At 48.1% G+C, this 17,369-nt stretch overlaps 1 protein-coding gene across 1 annotated transcript in view; it reads right to left on the bottom strand.

The window, feature by feature from the left end:
- Positions 1–17,369, bottom strand: part of ADCY8 (adenylate cyclase 8) — a 155,713-nt gene that overhangs the window by 92,085 nt on the left and 46,259 nt on the right. The window lies entirely within an intron of this gene.

Genomic DNA, 17,369 nt, shown 5'->3' with positions numbered 1-17,369 from the left:
CCGAGTCCCAGAGAAAGGGGGGGACTATTGAGAAGCCCAAGGGGGGCATGGCGAGCCCCGAAGAGGGGGAGCGCCTTATTGAGAAGCCCGGGACGGGCGTAGCGAGCCCGGTCATAGGCTAGTACGGCAGTAGACCTCAGACAGGGGTAGGGTGCTGCGGTGGACCCCGACAGAAGGGGTTAGTGGTACAATGCCCCAGGAGAAAGGCAAGGTGCTGCGGTTGTCCCTGAGGAGAGGGGATAGCAGTGCGGTGAGCCTGGGTCAGCGAGGGTAGTCGTGCAGTGGGCCTAAGGGACCGGAGGCTTGGCTGGAAGTCCCGTAGCAGGCCAGGTTGTTTTAGAGAAGGCCCAGGGAATTTAGACTCTGCAATGATGTCGGCCAGTGCCTTCAGCACCCTTGGATGGAGCTCATCCGGGCCTGCCGACTTAAAGGCATCCAGTTCTTCCAAATGACTCTGCACCATCTCAGGGTCTACACATGGTAGTCTGGCGTCTTGCTGCTGCCTCTCTACAACCCCAGTGAGAGACTTGTCGTGCCCCTCGCTTAGGAACACTGAGGCAAAGAACTCGTTGAGGAGTTCAGCCTTGTCCCCTCTGTCCGTCACCAATTGTTTCTGCCCATTTAGCAGGGGTCCTATTCCTCCCTGGGCCTTCTTTTTACTCCCTATATATCTAAAAAACAATTTCTTGTTGTCCTTTACTTGGGATGCCATCCTCAGCTCCATGGTAGCTTTGGCCTGTCTAACTGCCTCCCTACAAGCACGAGCAGAGGAGGTATACTCGTCTTTGGTGATCTCTCCTTGTTTCCACTTTTTGTGTGCTCCCCTTTTGGCCCTTGAGCTGCCCTGGATTTCTGCGGTCAGCCAGGGAAGCCTCCTGGCCCCTTTCCCTCTTTTACCCCACATGGGGATCGTCTCGCTGGTGGACCCGAGGCCACAACTGGCCAGTTTCACCAAGAGGTGATCATGGGATGCCAGATTGAAGGCTTTTTTGAAGTCAAGATATATGACATCAATCTCCTCTCCCTTGTCCAGGTGATAGGTCACCTGGTCGTAGAAGGAAATGAGATTGGTTAAGTAAGATCTACCTGCAACAAGCCCATGCTGGCTATCCCTCAGGATGTTGGTGTTGGCTAGTCCATTAAGGATGACCTCTTTAATAAACTTTTCTAAGACCTTCCCCAGGATAGAGGTCAGGCTGATGGGCCTGTAGTTTACCAGATCTATTTTCCTCCCTTTCTTGAAGATAGGTACCACATTGGCCTTCTTCCAATCTTCAGGTACTACAGCAAATCACCAGGAGTTCTTGAAGATCCGTGCCAGGGGCTGGGCTATGATGCTTGCCAGCTCCTTGAGTACCCTGGGGTGGAAACTGCCAGGGCCGGCTGACTTGAAGGTGTCCAGCCTCTCAAGGTGTTCCTGCCTTGCTTTAACTGTAAGGGCAGGCTGAAGTGCTTGGTGACTGCCTATACTTGATAATCAATGAGCAGGAATTGGGGCTACAGTAATTTGAGGGAACAAATGCAGGTTATTTAGATCTGGAACTTATTACAAGTTCCTCTTGTGCTGGTTCACAGATTATTTCTATGATGAAATGTCATCTACAAAGCAAACTTTGTCTACAACTAGATAAGCATATGCTTGCTCAATAGCACAAAACTTGCAGGGAAGATGCAGTCATGCATGGGAAGCAGTATGGAGATTCCTCAAGCTGCTCCATTAAGTAATAACAATATCTGGACGAATCTATTTGCAGTATTTACTTTTTGGCCATGGTTAAACAAATGGCATTGCCCACTGGGAATTTCAAGGCAGATGTCTTGAGACAAAGGTGCACAAACAGTTATTTTAGGGAGAAGCTGCCTGGCCTTGGTAAAGAAATTACCCTGAATTGGAATGGCAGTAAAATTTTTGAAGTTGGGGGCATATTAACTTGAGTTGGGGGGTTTTGTCATATGGCTGCAGTGTCTTTTTCTTCAGGGCAGCTGGAGTTTTCCTAGGGCACCCTGATGACATGTCCATGGCCAGAGCCTTTTTCTTCTCTCTGCCCAAGCTGTTTCCCAAATGAACCACACTTTAATCCAAAGAAATGGAACGAGAGCACATGGAAAATAGTAACTGCAGACACGGAGTTACCAATGCTGACTGTAGATAAGGAATCTGCTATTGGCCAACTCAAGAAGACTCCAGGCAGCCATATAAAATGCCTGGAGTCTCCTTGAGTTGGCCAATAGCAGACTCCTTATTGGCCAACTGAGAAATAAGGGTGGTGTTACACGTTCAACCTGATGCTAGCTAGGTGCAGTGAAAATGAGCGCTGATGCACGTTCAAGGACTTTAGCTGCCTTTGTAGCATTGCAGAGATGCTCCCTTTCAGGCCAGGGTTAAGGCCTAAACAGACACTAACTTTAATAGGTCACTGCATTCCAGTGATTTGCAACGGTTGTGACTAATGGGTGACACCACCCTGAAAATGCAGTCTTGCAAAAATACCTCAGAAAGGATTTACCCCAAATTTTTATACAGGGGCAGTAACCTAAGGCCTGATAGACTCTCCATCCCCGGACATTTTTAAGAGCAAGGGGATGGTTTAGTAAGGGATGATCCTGTCTGGAGCAGGAGGCCGGACTAGATGACATAAGGTCCCTCCCAGCCCTATTTTTCTACGATGCAGGTAACAAGACGCAGAGATGCCTGAGCTCGCTCTGCATGCCTTAGCTCCAGAACCTTAATCAGTGTAGCCGCATGTGTGCGATGCTGTGTCAGGGCGAATAAACCCAGTTTCTCAGTGGAGCTAATTAGCCTGCATAGCCACATGAATGTGGTTAAACTGCTTCATGTTCAATAATTTGCATGCACAGTAGGGACTGGTTATCTCTGCAGAGTGCTGCTTTGCGCTATGCAGTTATACCATTAATTGGTTTAGCACTGGGAGCCGAAGTAGGTGATGGAGCCATCTGAAGCGTTAAGCATGCCAAGAAGGTGAAAACCACTCCTGTGGGGAAGGCAGGAAGAAGCCTGTGCATCACTTAAATTTCCTTTCAGCTCTCATTGGGAGCAGAGTGGCGTATAGCAATTTTGGGTGGGTTGTCTGTGCAGGGATACATTTCACTCCTGATATAGGCTCTGGCTCTTGCGGCGCTACTAAAACAGTAAAGATCAGGTCTAGCTCTTTTCCCTACTTACGCATACAAATGCACCCATTATTGAACTTCCAGCTTTTTCAGGTATTGCTACAGACCTATCTCTGGGCCTTGTTATATGTTAATTTTAGGTGGCTCCTTGAGCTCTTAGCCCCTGGACTGTCCATGCATTAGCACCTTCTGACTGGAATAGCAAACCTTTTTTCTAACACAGAGATATTCTGTTCATCGACATACGTGCTTAACTTCAGTGACGTCAAACATCTCTGTGCCAATGGGATTTGAAGAGCAATACTGACATTTTTATTTTAATGAGTCTCCTGATCTCTGTAAATGACAATAGGTCCTTCCATCTAAGGGCTTGTCTACAAAAGTAACCATCAGGAAAGTTTCATAGTTGGTTGGGTTGGAAGGGACCTGAGCAGATCATCTAGTCCGACCTCCTGCCATGGCAGGAAAGAGCACTGGGGTCAAACGACCCCGGCAAGGTGTTCATCCAGCCTCCTCTTAAAGACCCCCAGGGTAGGAGCCAGCACCACTCCGCTTGGAAGTTGGTTCCAGATCCTAGCCGCCCTGACAGTGAAGTAGCGCCTCCTGATATCTAGCCTGAATCCACCCTCTGCCGGCTTGTGACCGTTATTTCTTGTCACTCCTGGTAGTGCTCGGGGGAACAGGGACTCCCCCAATGCCTGCTGGTTCCTCCTGACTAGTTTGTAACAGGCCACTAGATCCCCCCTCAGCCTTCTCTTGTGGAAGCTGAGCAGGTTCAGGTCCCGTAGCCTCTCCTCGTAGGACCTGCCCTGCTGCCCCCTGATCATGTGGGTGGTCCTCCTCTGGACCCTCTCCATGGTGTCCACATCCCTCTTGAAGTGCGGTGCCCAGAACTGGACACAGTACTCCAACTGTGGCCTGACCAGTGTTGCACAGAGGGGGAGGATCACCTCCTTGGACCTGCTCGAGATGCATCTGTGGATGCATGACAAGGTGTGGTTGGCCTTCCTGACCGTATCCCCACACTGTCGGCCCATGTTCATTTTGGCATCAATAAGACTCCAAAATCCTTTTCTGCCTCTGCACTGATGAGAAGGGAGTTCCCCAGCCTGTAGGTATGCTGCTGGTTCTTCCCCCGCCAGGTGCAGCACCTTGCACTTGACAGTGTTGAAAACCATCCTGTTCTCATCCGCCCACCCCTGTAACCTGTCAGGTCTGATTGCAGCCTATTCCTCCCTTCTAGTGTGCCCACTTCTCCCCACATCTTAGTGTCATCTGCGAATTTGAACAGGGTGCTTTTTACCCCCTCGTCCAAGACGCCGACGAAGATGTTGAACAGTGCGGGCCCCAGGACCGAGCCCTGGGGGACTCCACTGCCCACATCCCTCCAGGTTGAATAAGGCCTGTCCATCACCATTCTCTGGGTGCGGCCCTCCAGCCAGTTAGTGACCCATTTGACTGTGTAGGTGTCGACACCACAGTCTCCTAGTTTTTTTTAATGAGAATGGGGTGAGAGAGAGTGTTGAAGGCCTTCCTAAAGTCCAGAAAGACTACGTCCACCACAACACCTGCGTCCAGGTGTTAAGGAGAACCAAGGGGAGGCGTGGACTCAGTGTTCATGTATTAGTGGGTATTCATCCTCTTCAGGTGTGAAGGGGCTTAAGGTACAAAGATCTAGGGCCTTGTTACATCTTATGGTGTAAGCCAAACAAATGTTGATCGGTTTAGTGCTAACTTGGAGATTGGAGCAGGGACACCTTCAATTTGAGCAACACATCTGGCAGGAATGGCCACACCTTCATGGAACAGGAACTGGGTTGTGAGGATCAAGAGAGAATCCTGCCCTGGAGTGATGCATCTTTAAGCTGCATAAAGAGTGCTTTAAGCCACTTGAAAGTGTTAATGTGCAGGCAATCTAGGGCTTAAGAGCTCAATGAGCCACCCAAAATTATCATGTAACAGGGCCCCTAACAATTTGCTTTAACTTCCTTGAGTGTCCGCAAGTACACAAGTACTAGGAGCATATTATAATCACAAAGGATAGAGCCTGATGCCCTGATGCCTTTGCTTCTCAAATAATTCAGTTGATATCAGATATTCAACTCATGTTTGCTTTTATATTTCTAAACTGCTAGAAGAATTGTAAATATTATGCGGATAGGGAATAAAATAAAGCATTTTTAACATAGTCTTTTCCACCTGGGCCAATTACAAATATTACCAGTCTGAGAGTCTCCATCCTAATTAGAGAAATAGGAAAAATTATTATTTTTCAGCTAACAAAATAAATCTTGCAATACCTTATTATTGAACAAAGCATGCTACTCTACAAGTTCTTTCATTTAAACTGTATCCATAGGTGACACGGATGTGCAAGATTATCCTTGAAAGATCATCCTTTTCCCTAAAATATGGGTTCAGCTTTAAAAGTTAATTTAAGCACAAACAGGAAACATAGCTTAAAAATGGAAAGACTTCCTTCCCCTATTTATCTTCACACCTCATTAAAACCTGTGGGTGAAATACTACCACCAGTAAAGTCCAGGAGAATTTTGTGTGTCCGACGAGCTGTTTAAAAACACGGTGCCAAAAATTGGTGTCTTAGACAATCGTAAGAAATAAGCATGCGTGGGGGGAGGGGGGCGTTAATCCACCCTTTGCAGGCAGAAGTGGTGGGGGCACTGACATGACACCCTGGGCTGAGTCCCTCCGAGGAGTGGCTAGCCAGCCATGGGGAGGGGGCAGGGAGGGGGGATATGACTTGGCTGCCAGGGGTGGGGAGCTAGGGTTAGTTACGGAGCCTGACCCACTGTTGCCTCCTGCTGGGGCAGCCCCAGGGGGCAGGGTTCAGTACCTGCCACCTCCTGCCTTCAGCCCCATGCAGAGGCCATATTTTGCAGGCAGGCTGCAGCTGCAGTGCAGCTCCCCATTCCCTCCCTGTCCCGGCGGTGGCTGTGGCAGGGGAGAAAACCATCGCGGCAGGTGGAGGTGAAGCACATATCACCCGCTGCCTGCTCACAGCAGCACTGGGCACTCAGGGCAGGCTGCTGTGGGCCAGTCACTGCCTAAGCCCCTGGGCTGCAGGGCCGGACTGGAGCAGGCTGCATTTCTGGGCCACAGGGCTGGGCTGGCCCGGGCTGTGGCAGTCCATTGCCTCCCCCCATTGTTGCCCATGCCCCTGACCTGCAGCTGCCCTCCCTAAATGTCCAGCACTACTATGAGCAGGTGCTGGGTGACAGGTGCTTCACCTCCGCCCACCACAACGGTTTGCTCCATCAACACTGCAGGGAGGCGGAGGGAGTGGGGAGCCATGCTGCAGCTGCAGCTCACCTGCAAACCGTGGCCCCCACGCAGGGCTGGAAGAGAGAGGTAACAGGTGCTGACACCCACCCCCTGGAGCTGCCCCAGCCCGGGCTATGCTGCCACAGTGGGAGGCAGCATTGAGCTGGGCTCCGTAACTAGCCCCGGCTTTCCCCTTTCCCTTGAAGCCAGGTCACATCCCCTCTCCCCGCCCCCTCTCTGTGGCTGGCAAGCCACTCCTCAGAGGGACTTGGCCCAGGGTGCTGTGTCGGTGCCCCTACTGCTGCTGCCTGCAATGGGGGGATTAAACCCGCCTCTTCCCCTTAGACTTCTGGTGTCCAGCCACCATGGCCCCAGGTGCATGGCGTCACCTATGGGGGGATTAAACCCACCTTCCCTTCAAGCTACTGGGGTCTGGCCCCACCCCCACTCCTGTTGCCAGCCATTGAGTGAGGGTGGGGGGCTGCTTCCCCCTCTCCCTCTGGGCACACCCTGGCTGGGATCCTTGCAGGCTAGGGTAGGGGTTAAAACCCCTCCTCAATCACGCTAAGCCTGCCTGGACCTGGCCATGTCCCTTCTCTCAGCTTAGTTTCCTCCCAGCCAAGGGCTCACTCTAGCGCTCCCAGCTTCTGGCCTGAGCCACTGCAGGCATATGCCTGCATTTTCAGAGTCAAAAGTGAAGTCTATTCACTTACGAATTGGTTCAATCTATGCAGGTTAGACTACACTGCAAAGATGGAAACAATTCAGGCCCAGGTTTTTTGAATGTCTGTACCTAGCCCTATTGTCTACATTAAACATATGTGGCAATCCCTAAGGGTGCATCTACATGTGACACTACGCCACCATAGCAATGTGCTATGGTGATGTAGTGTCTGTGGGCAAGAACCATGATGCAGCAGCTACTTCACCATAGTGACACACTCCCTCAGTATAGCACGCTGCTATGGCAAAGTAGTTGCTAAAAAGAACTGTGCGCCATGTGTACGGTGCTCTAATTATGCCATGATTTAGTGCTTCCAAAAGGAAGTATGAAATCAAGGGGCAGTAATGTCACCATAGGGACATGTGTGGCTACTATGTATGTGAAAGGAGGGATGGACTCCAATCTGATGTCAAGTCCGGAAGACACACAAGCCTATAGCAGAGGACTTTAAACTTCTTGGACATTGTATTGCTGACTTTAAAGTGGCTGTTGTGAAATGATGGAACTTTAAAATCTAACTTCAACATGAAACTGCAGAACAAGAAATCATCCACAGACTGGATTGTGTTAGGTATGGTCTGAATGGGGACTGCAAATTCTTATCCTATTACCTATTACTTGGGTTAGCATTGATTTGCATGTATGACTTGCATGTGTGGGTTTGGAGTATCAGTGAGATTGTGCTGGCCCATTCCTTCCTCCCATTTTCTTGTGTATCCCTCCTAATCGTTATGCTACATGTAAAATTTGGATTGGAAGCTCTCTGGGGAGGGAGAACAGGCCAGATTTATGGCTTCCCTCCACTTCCCAAATGGGCTTATGGCTGTTTTGTATCACTGGAGCAGCACAAAGCAGACAGAGGGTAGCAGTATATTTAGCCTCATCTTTCTATGCCTTATGGCTATGGCCATCACCAGTAGAGTAACAAGCAGTGGGCAACCAGGGTACCAGCTTAATCCCATTTTATGTTGTAACCCAGCCATGTTAAAGCAATTAATGGCAGCATGAAACAAGGAATAAGTCACAAATTTATTCCACAAAAAAATATGTGGCTGGCTCTTATGATGCCACTAATTGAACATCTGGACAGGTGCACCCCATGGCTGGGAACCCCTGTCAGCTGTGGGTTCCCAGCCTTAGGGGTACATTGTGCACCTCTACATCTGGGAGCCCAGATCAGCTGCGCTGGGGGAGCCCAGCACAGGCAATAAGGTGTGATGGGATCTGATGCTCAGTCCCACAGTCATGCTTCCTGCCATTTACATGTGGCATGGTAATACGTGTGACTCTGTGGATCATGGTTCTGAGTCGATCACGCCTTTACTTATACACCCAGCCAGCTCAGCTGCCACAGCTGGCCCAGCCCCTGCCTGACAATCTCTGAACAGTAGAAAATACGAACAAAGACAGTCAACCCAGCCACTCCTCACAAGCTTACTGCTCTATATTGTCTGATTGCCACAGGTGATTAACGGGCTGCAAACCCATGTAAAGTCAAGTCTTATCTCATGCAGAAGCAGTTATGGACAAAAAGCAAAACGAGCAATTTGCTTTTAATGAGGAAAAACGAAATGGTCAGAGCAGAGCTTTCAACCAGGAGTAGCTATTTGGCTCTTATGGAGGTATCTCATTCATTCCACTCTATTCCTTCTGTTGTATTCGTTCTCCACTTTCCTCACGGGATCCCAGAAATCCTCATTTTTGCATCTGAATGACAGACTATACTGTACAAAAATACACATTAGTATCAATCACTACCCTGTAATTAGCATCATTTGCTGTTGGCTTCCATTAGTGTCAAACTGTCTCACAAATATTGGAACATTTCCTTTTCTTTAAGTAACAGCCTCTAATTTTATACAAATGACAGACATAGGGGCCTGATTCTGCCCTTATGCTTTATGCAAGACTTCAGCTGAAGCCACAAGCAGTTTTGCCTGAGTAAGCTGAGCAGTATCAAGCCTTAGATTAATAGCAATAATAATTCTGCCTGAAATCAGTGGCATTTGATAAGGAGGGGTGTGTGTGTGTGTGTGTGTGTGTGTGTGTGTGTAAAACCTAATCTAAACACCTTAACCCAGGGCAAGGGGAAATTGACAGTCCTACTGAGAAAATATGAGCTGATTATTTATGACAAAGTTGCCTGTGAATGATTTATGCTTAAGCTTATTAAAACCACTAGTCATGGCTGGAGAGGAAGTAAAGTAAATTGGCATAAAATAGAGCTGAAGAAATGAGTTGCCTGAATATCAAATTGGTGAAAGATACCAAAGAAACTCCATTAATATTTTGTGCTTCCTCAGGCAGAAATTCTAAAGGGAAAAAAAATTGACAGATCGCATTTTGGAAGAGGCGCCCAGCTTATCAGCTTTCCAGCTGTAGCAAACTAATCGTTTCACCCATTTCTCAGAGAAACCCACTGACTGCCAACCAAAAACTCAGGATTCAAGCTCTCCTCCATTTCATGCTATAACTTACAACACTGTGGATAAGGAATGAGGTGTTTGCAAAGACCAGAGGTTGTCAAGTTCTTGCCTAGCCTGGGCCATATAGAGTATTTCTCTGCTGACTCCACACCACTCTCAAGGTTGCAGTCAGAAAGTAAGCCCTGCCCGCCTGAAAATGCAGCAGTGAGGGCATTCTGGTACATTTTTCTTTGGCACTTGTGACACTCAGATCTCAAGAGCAGCAGGTGAGGAGTGCCCCGGAGTATTCTCACTGCCTCAGTTCTGGGTTTTGAGTGTCAAGAGCATGAGCAGGTAGGCAGATCTTATTTTTTGGTTGCAAACTCAGGACCGTGGTGGAGCTAGTGCAGACATCCCCACAGAGCCAGGGACATAGAATTTGAACAGTTTTGATGCTTCTGGATAACATAAAAAAAATCTAAGTGATTTAGGAACTGATGTCTCGTTTGTAGAAGTCATGTTAGAACCTGACAGTCTAAATTCTGCTCCTAAGGGATTGTCTAAACCATTACTGCATACCCATCCCTCATATCTTCTTCTGGCTGACATACTCCAGACCCAGAAGATTGTTGGTAAAGCTGTTCTGGGGGCATCCCCAGTGGCCACTTGATGGCCAGCAGCAGACCCAAGCAAGGTACAGACATTATACTTCTACCAGTATAAGTGATTGGAAACCAATCTATACCCATAACAGAAGTTCAGCACCCAAAACTGGTCTATACCCATAACAGAACAGAGGTTCAGTGCACATAGACTAGTTCAGCACACATAGATGGCAGAACCTGGTCTAAAGTGTCCACCCCCACCCCCGCAAAAGGCGAAAGTGTGTTCTGCTCATTACCAGTCTAAACTATGCTCCTGACAGAAAACTGTGCAACTTAGATGGGCATTTGGGGCATTTTGAAGGTCTGTACCTAGCCCGAGGGAATTATGTGTGGAGTGCTATGTGCACGTGCAGGCCTGTGTGTTGTGTCTGCCTCCTGTTGCTGCTTGCCACAATTCTGGAAGAACTAGACCTGCTCCATCCTGCTGCAGACTCGAGAAGGTAGGCCCCTCCGGCAATGGTCAGAACCGCAATGCAGCATCGGCTGGAGTTTGTCTCCTATGTATCTGATCTGGATCTGTTCTGAACCTATGAAGTTGCCCAAGTTTAGAGATCTAAACTTTTTTCAAGCCAAAATGGAGTGGCCTAAAGAAACCAGGTGCCTAAACAGTTTTGTAGCTGCTAGATTGGGGTCTATCACTTTTTAGGACTTAGGTGCCTACATTTCTCCTGTCTTGTTCAGATGTCTGTATGATATGTTTGGATCTATCCCTTAGTGTGGCAATGACTACCTTATATAACCTCATAGGGAATACAATCCAGAGCCTGAGATAGGACACCAGGATCCCTCTATAATATATGGGATGATTTTGGGTGTCAGAATGGGACTGACAAGAGCCGGCGTGGTCACTGCAAAAATACCAATAGAAGATGCTGAAGAGTGGGGCGTATCTTAAAAGCTCTGCCCTGTTTAAGGCCTGTGGTGCGTTATGCTGGGCTGTAGGGATGCACATATATAAGATCAGGATTACTCACCTAAAAATGTCTCCTGAACTTAGGTGTCTAAACAGTGCTTTTCCTAAAGGAGCAGAGGTCACTCTTGTAAGAAGAGTGGATGTCCACAGGAGGAGGTAAGGATCATTCACTTCACCCACTCTTATACAATAGCTCAATTACTAAAGCACTTCCTCAAGAAACATGAGTTTTTGGTTCAATTCCTTCTTCAGCCTGAAGGATTCAAATCCAATGCTTTCACTATTCAGGAGTATGCCCTAATCACCTAGCAGTAGATTGCTAGGGGTAAGAGCATTTTCATGCTCTTCCATTTAACCGGTACTACTTTTGCACTGGTCCAGAGAGACAGCTAAAGGCAGGGTGACTCTTTTGCTTGCTGATGAGGGCATTCGCTTGGCAAAAGGGAAACCTTGGTTTGAGTCCTTGTCCAAGAACTTTTTCTATATTTTACATTGAACTGTGATTGACTCAAACACAAATGAACCATCTTTACCATCTCCTACAGCCATATTCCTGAATGAAAGTACTCATGTTTTCTCAGCAACCTGAATCTGCTGGTGTGTTGAGCAGGCTCCTAGCATACGTTCAGACTCTGCCCACAAGGGACATGGACTGGGGAATGCCTGGTTTGTGGAGTCCAGCTGGGCTCTGCATGAGCTAGGCACTTTGAGCTGCTTAGCTTTAGCTGCCACTATGGACAAGACCGAAGAAAACACCCCAGAGTGGTTTGTAAGAAGTACGGCTTCGAAGACAAGATATAGTAACAGACTTTTCCTTAGACTGTCATTACACAACGACACTTGGCTGATTGAAATTATTCGGTGTCACTCGTATACGTTAACATTCCAGCTAACCTTCTCTTTCAATGCAACACAATGTTAACCCGACACATGACTGTATCAAGTAGACATTTTTCCTTGATATTATGTTTAAATAGACCCTTTTATGCAGAGATTGCAAGCAGGCTACAAACTACGTACACACTGATAATTTCACTGAGCAGAAAATGCAGTCAGCCCATGGATTGCAGCTGATTAATAGAGCACTACAACATTATACACAAATTAGTCCAGGTGAGAAAGTGAAGAATACTATATTAAGGAGGAGGAATTTAGCAAGGTTGATTGCAAGGTTGATTACCAGAGATAGAATTCAACTGGGGATCCAGAGATAAGACCCCATCTTATGCAAAAAGTATCGTGGGATAGTTAATAATCAGTAGCGAAGAAAGCCATTAACTAGGCTATTAATATCATCGCACTTAGCACTTGGGACTTGAAGTCATCCAAGTAAGGAGCAAGTATAGCCCTATGTAGCATATGAGATCTGATGAGATTTCAAATGGAGCTGAGGTACCAGTAGGCAACAAAACTTATTCTTCTCCCAAAGGGGACTTGTTCTTACTTAACACCTGTACATCCCATGATCATTCAGAACATTACTTTTTTTCCTCATCAACGGCCATAAAACATTCTACTTATTATGGATAGGTCCAAACTCAACCCCAAGATCTGAATATACTATGTAGGCATGTCCCCATTTGAGTTCTGTGACTGAACATGACCTTTTGTTCTCAATGGGCACTTCTACATGAGGTATTTACTGTGGAGCTGCCCAATTAGCTCCGCAGTAAAATGTTACTGTCTACACGTGCAGTGCTATTAGGATGGAGTAAACTAATTAACTTTGCCACAGTGTCACGGTGGGGTCCTACAGGAGGGCCATGATCTCCTTAAGGCCCTCTCTCCGTGCCAATTTGGCCCAAGGGGCACCCTCTATTCTCGCCCGCCACGTCTTTGATGTTCAGTAAATATGTTGGGAGGCTGCCTTACGTCTCCTCGGCACGGTTAGCTAGGACTTCCGTCCCCGTGTTCTCCCGGACCCCACCAGGGGTCTCCCGGTACACTGGGTGCGTTCCAGGCACCCTAGCCTTATGGGCTATGCGTGGCTCCTACCAACCCCTAATACCACGCCCCAAGCCTCGCAGATGTGATAGACGTTGGTGTGTCTCTCTATACGTACCCTGCCCCCTTCTCTGGGGCCTTCTCCAGTGCTGCCCCCTTCTCTGGGGCCTTCTCTCATAAGGCGCTCCCCTCTTCGGGGCTCGCTGTGCCCACCTAGGGCTTCCTAAAATGCTGCCCCCTTTTTCTGAGGCCTTTTCTAGCACTGCCCCTCTTCTCTGGGGCCTTCTCTAAAAGTGTTGTCCCACTCAGGGACCCTTGCCCGCTTTGGGACTCTATATCGAGCCTCTGGTCTTTCAGGCCCACCGCGCTGCTTCCCCTTTTCCTGGACACTGTACTGCTATGCCCCTCTTGGGCCTCGCAATGGTCCCCCTTCTCTGGGACCTTCCGGGCCCCCGCTGGGCTCCTTAATAATACCGCCCCCTGTTTGGGGGCTCTCTATGCCCACCCTGGGCTTCCTACTAAAATTGCCCCTCTCTCTGGGACTTGCTGTGCCCACACTGGGCTCTTTAAATGCCCCTCTCTGGGCTGGGGTCTACACACCCTGTAAGTTGCACCCCTACTGGCATCGGGGTCCTCACACTCCTGTGAGCCCCCCTATGAGTACTGCGCCCTCACTGGCGCTAGGGCCCCCACACCACTGTGGGTCCCTTTATGAGGATAAAGCACCCTCGTGGCGCTAGGGCCCACCCCTCTGGGGTCCCTATGAGGCCTCCTCCAACCCCTTATAGCCTCTCCCAAACCACCGGTGTAATACACAACAACACAAACGTAAAACACAGCCTCTAGGCTATAACTTAACATAAGCCACCTGGCTATGCCTCAACACCATTGCTCCAGCCTCTGGAGCTCTCGCAAGCTATACTTGCTGTTAAGCTTCACCTCACATCTGGCTGCTAGCAGGAAAATTGCTAGCCTGGCTTCAGCCCTGGGCTTTATAAGGGCCAGGCCCTGCCTCCCACAGGCAGCTGATTCTCCTTAGTTGCTCCGGCAACCCACACCTGTACTCCCTAATCACCGCTAGGGCTCCTTATGCACTGCCAGAGCTTCTCCTCTGGCAGTTTCCCCCTCTCTAGGAGCGGGGCAGCGAGGTGCACCGTGACGCACAGGATAGTACTTGTAAATACAAGTACCATCTTGCAGCAGGGTTATTTACTCCACAGCAATGCAAGTACATGCTGCTGGGGCATGAGGGTGCTTCAGTACAGGGCCTGCCTGCCAGCTAGCCCCACACTGCAGCACCCTCATGCCCCAGCAAACCCTGCGGCAGCACATTGAGCCAGGCTGAAGAAACCGTGGACTGGCAGGCTGACCCCTTGGTCTCCCTGCCAGCCAGGGCTGCTCTGACCTGTCTCAATGTGCTGCGGTCCCTAGATGCACATTCAAATGGCACAACTGGGAGCAATAAACTCCGGAGCGATATGGATGGGAGTTTATTGCTCCACGCTAATATCACAAGTAGACATGCCCAAGGACTCCGAAGAAAACCATCAGCTGGTAGATACGTGTGTAGCTCAACTGAAGTTTAAAGAACAATACCCCTTTAGAATAGCATAGGGTCTGGTCCTTGTTTCCAGTTATTGCATCCAGAACAACCTCTCTTCATAGACTAGATGTGCTCAGACATGTGGCAAACAATTTAATCAGCTGAACCAGATAACATCCAGCTTTGCGTGATGGGGGAGGAAAAATAAATGGGAAAAATAACTATTACTTCATCAAAGCCTGAACTTAGCTGCATGGATCTTCACAAAACGCGATCAACCCTTTTTCCCCGCCTCAGAATTTTTGCCTGAGAAAAAGAGAAATATAAATGAAGTTTCTACTTGTCTTTCAGTGGCTTGATATGTGAAGAGCTCATATCTTCAGCTCTGTCCTATGCCAATTTGTTTTGCTTTCTTTCCATTTGTCACTTGTGCCTTTAATAACCATAAATCTCTCAGAAACACTGGAGAGAGAGTAGAAGGGAGAGGTAGCTATGAATTAAATCCTATTAAATGTCTTCCTTTTAAGCAGTAGTAGACTGAATTGTGCTGTTTATTCGGAGCAGCCTGTGCTAACGATATTGATAATATGGAATTTGTTAATAATAATAGTTATATGCATCTGTACAGCCCAAATGCCTTAGTATAAGCGAGACTTAAGCCTTCCAAAAAGATTACACAGAAGGTGCTGCTTCTGAATTTCATGGAGATGAGATGGGCTAAGTAAGAGACAGGATGAGCTGGGTAAAGTAACCAGAACTCTTGTTATAAAATTACAAGAACAACTTACACATTAATACCAGATGATTTATGGTTGTAAGTCTGTAAGAGGGTACAGCGGATCAAAGTGCTATTTGATAACATTATGATTTTACTTGGGTATAAGTAATAATTCATGAAGGTGTGAATTAAAATTTAAGGAACCACACAGGAAAAATTGTGAGCTGTCTGAAACTTTCTGTAAGGGATCTCCTTCAGTTTGAAGATATTTTATTGTCGAGGCAATCTGACTGAAAAGTATATTGCAAAGAGTCTGGACAATAGGGTCTCTTTTACATAGCAGTAAGATCAATAAAGCATGTTTCAATGGATTAAAAACTTGCTAACTGATAGGTCTCAAAAACATGTTGATACAAAACCTTAGTCACACAGGGCTGTTTTAGGTCAGGGTCTGCAGGGATCAGTTCTAGGTCTAATGCCATCCGATATTTCTATTATTGATCTGAAAGTAAATATAAAACTGTTGCTGATAAAACTAGCGGTCCACAAGATGGGCCAAATGATAAGTAACAAAGCAGACAGGGCAGCTGTCATGTGGCCAGCAGAGCCTGTTCAAACAAGAAGTGTTTCAGTACAGCTACATGCAGGGTCACAGTGCCATGCAGGGTAGTAATGTCTGCATGGCACCATGAGGGACTAACTAGCACTGTCATTTAGCAACCTGCCCGAAGCTGTAGACATAACCTAGACTGCTTTTGGTTCAGTTTGCAGCCTGCCTTGAGTGCAGAAGTGTGCTTCCAGGCACCGTGCTGTACACAGTGGGCAGAATCCTTCTTCACTTTTTTTCCACCCCCATGTAGCAATTCTCCAACCGCATTAAGTGGCATTTTTGGCACATATGCGTGTTGCGATTCTGCTGTATCCCTCATGCAGTGTACACGCACAATGCTTTTTGCATTAGATGGGGTCTTATCTCTGGATCCTGGATTAAATTCTGTCTTAGGCTATCAACCTTGCAATCAACCTTGCTAAATTCCTCCTCCTTGATATAGTATTCTTCACGTGTTATCCCATCTTCCTCTGTTTCCACTGCACCTTGCATTTAATGCTTGTTGAATAAAATGGAGGGAGAGCAGTGGTAAAGCTTCTGCTCTGTTGGGAACAAAGGTCAAGGCCAGAACCAAATACCTATTCCTTTCCAGAGCAGCATCCACATAACTGAGATACTGAGCTGCTCACTTCCTAGACCAGGGCTATCCAACCGGTGACTGGGGGGAGGGAGGTGGCAATGTGGTGGAGCATGGCCTTCTGTGCCAGGGGAGCTCAGTTCAGGGCCAGCCTGAGTAGCATGAAGCAGCAAAGGAGCCCACAGCAGGGAAGCTAAGGGTGAGTCAGAGAGCACCAGTGCGGCCAGCGCAGTGCAGTGGGGGAGTGCACCCTGGAGCAGTGGGGTGCTGCCTGGGCACAGGGTGTAGCAATGGGGGGACCTGGGTATGTGGTGCAGTGGGGGAGGATGCCATGCAGCCTACAGAGCCCATGACTCTCGCTGGTGCGGCCCCTGCTATTGTGGCCCGAAGGGTGTGTGGCCCCTGGAAGCTGGACAGCCCTGCTCTAGCTGATACTTTTGCTCCTGGCTCTACATATCACCTTCTCTTGGCTGCTCAGGGCCAGCTGTGGTCCGGTAGTTCAAAGCATCATGTTGGGAAGTTGGAAAATTGCAGGTTCAGTTGTGTATGTGTGTGACCCTTGGTGTGACTTAGAACCTGGGCTTTCTGCTTTCTAGGCAAGAGCCACATGCTCCAGTTATTCAGAGGATACTCTGAATACTGGAGTATACTCAGCTATTTAGGCTAACATACAGGAAGGCCCTCATCCTCTGAATAACACCTGCCAGCCACGGGGTTTTGCCAGGCAAAATTTTGTAACTTGTACATACCCAGTGGATGTATCTGCAGAGCCACATACCTGCTAGGAGCCTACTAGCATGCTCACTCAGTAGCCATTTATGTGTTCACTACACACTTATTGGCATTTATACATGTG

The sequence above is a fragment of the Alligator sinensis genome, unplaced genomic scaffold (assembly GCF_000455745.1).
Source record: "Alligator sinensis unplaced genomic scaffold, ASM45574v1 scaffold307_1, whole genome shotgun sequence".
In the NCBI taxonomy this organism is placed as follows: domain Eukaryota; kingdom Metazoa; phylum Chordata; order Crocodylia; family Alligatoridae; genus Alligator; species Alligator sinensis.
Note: the sequence above shows the minus strand (reverse complement) of the source record. Positions and strands in the feature narration are given on the sequence as shown.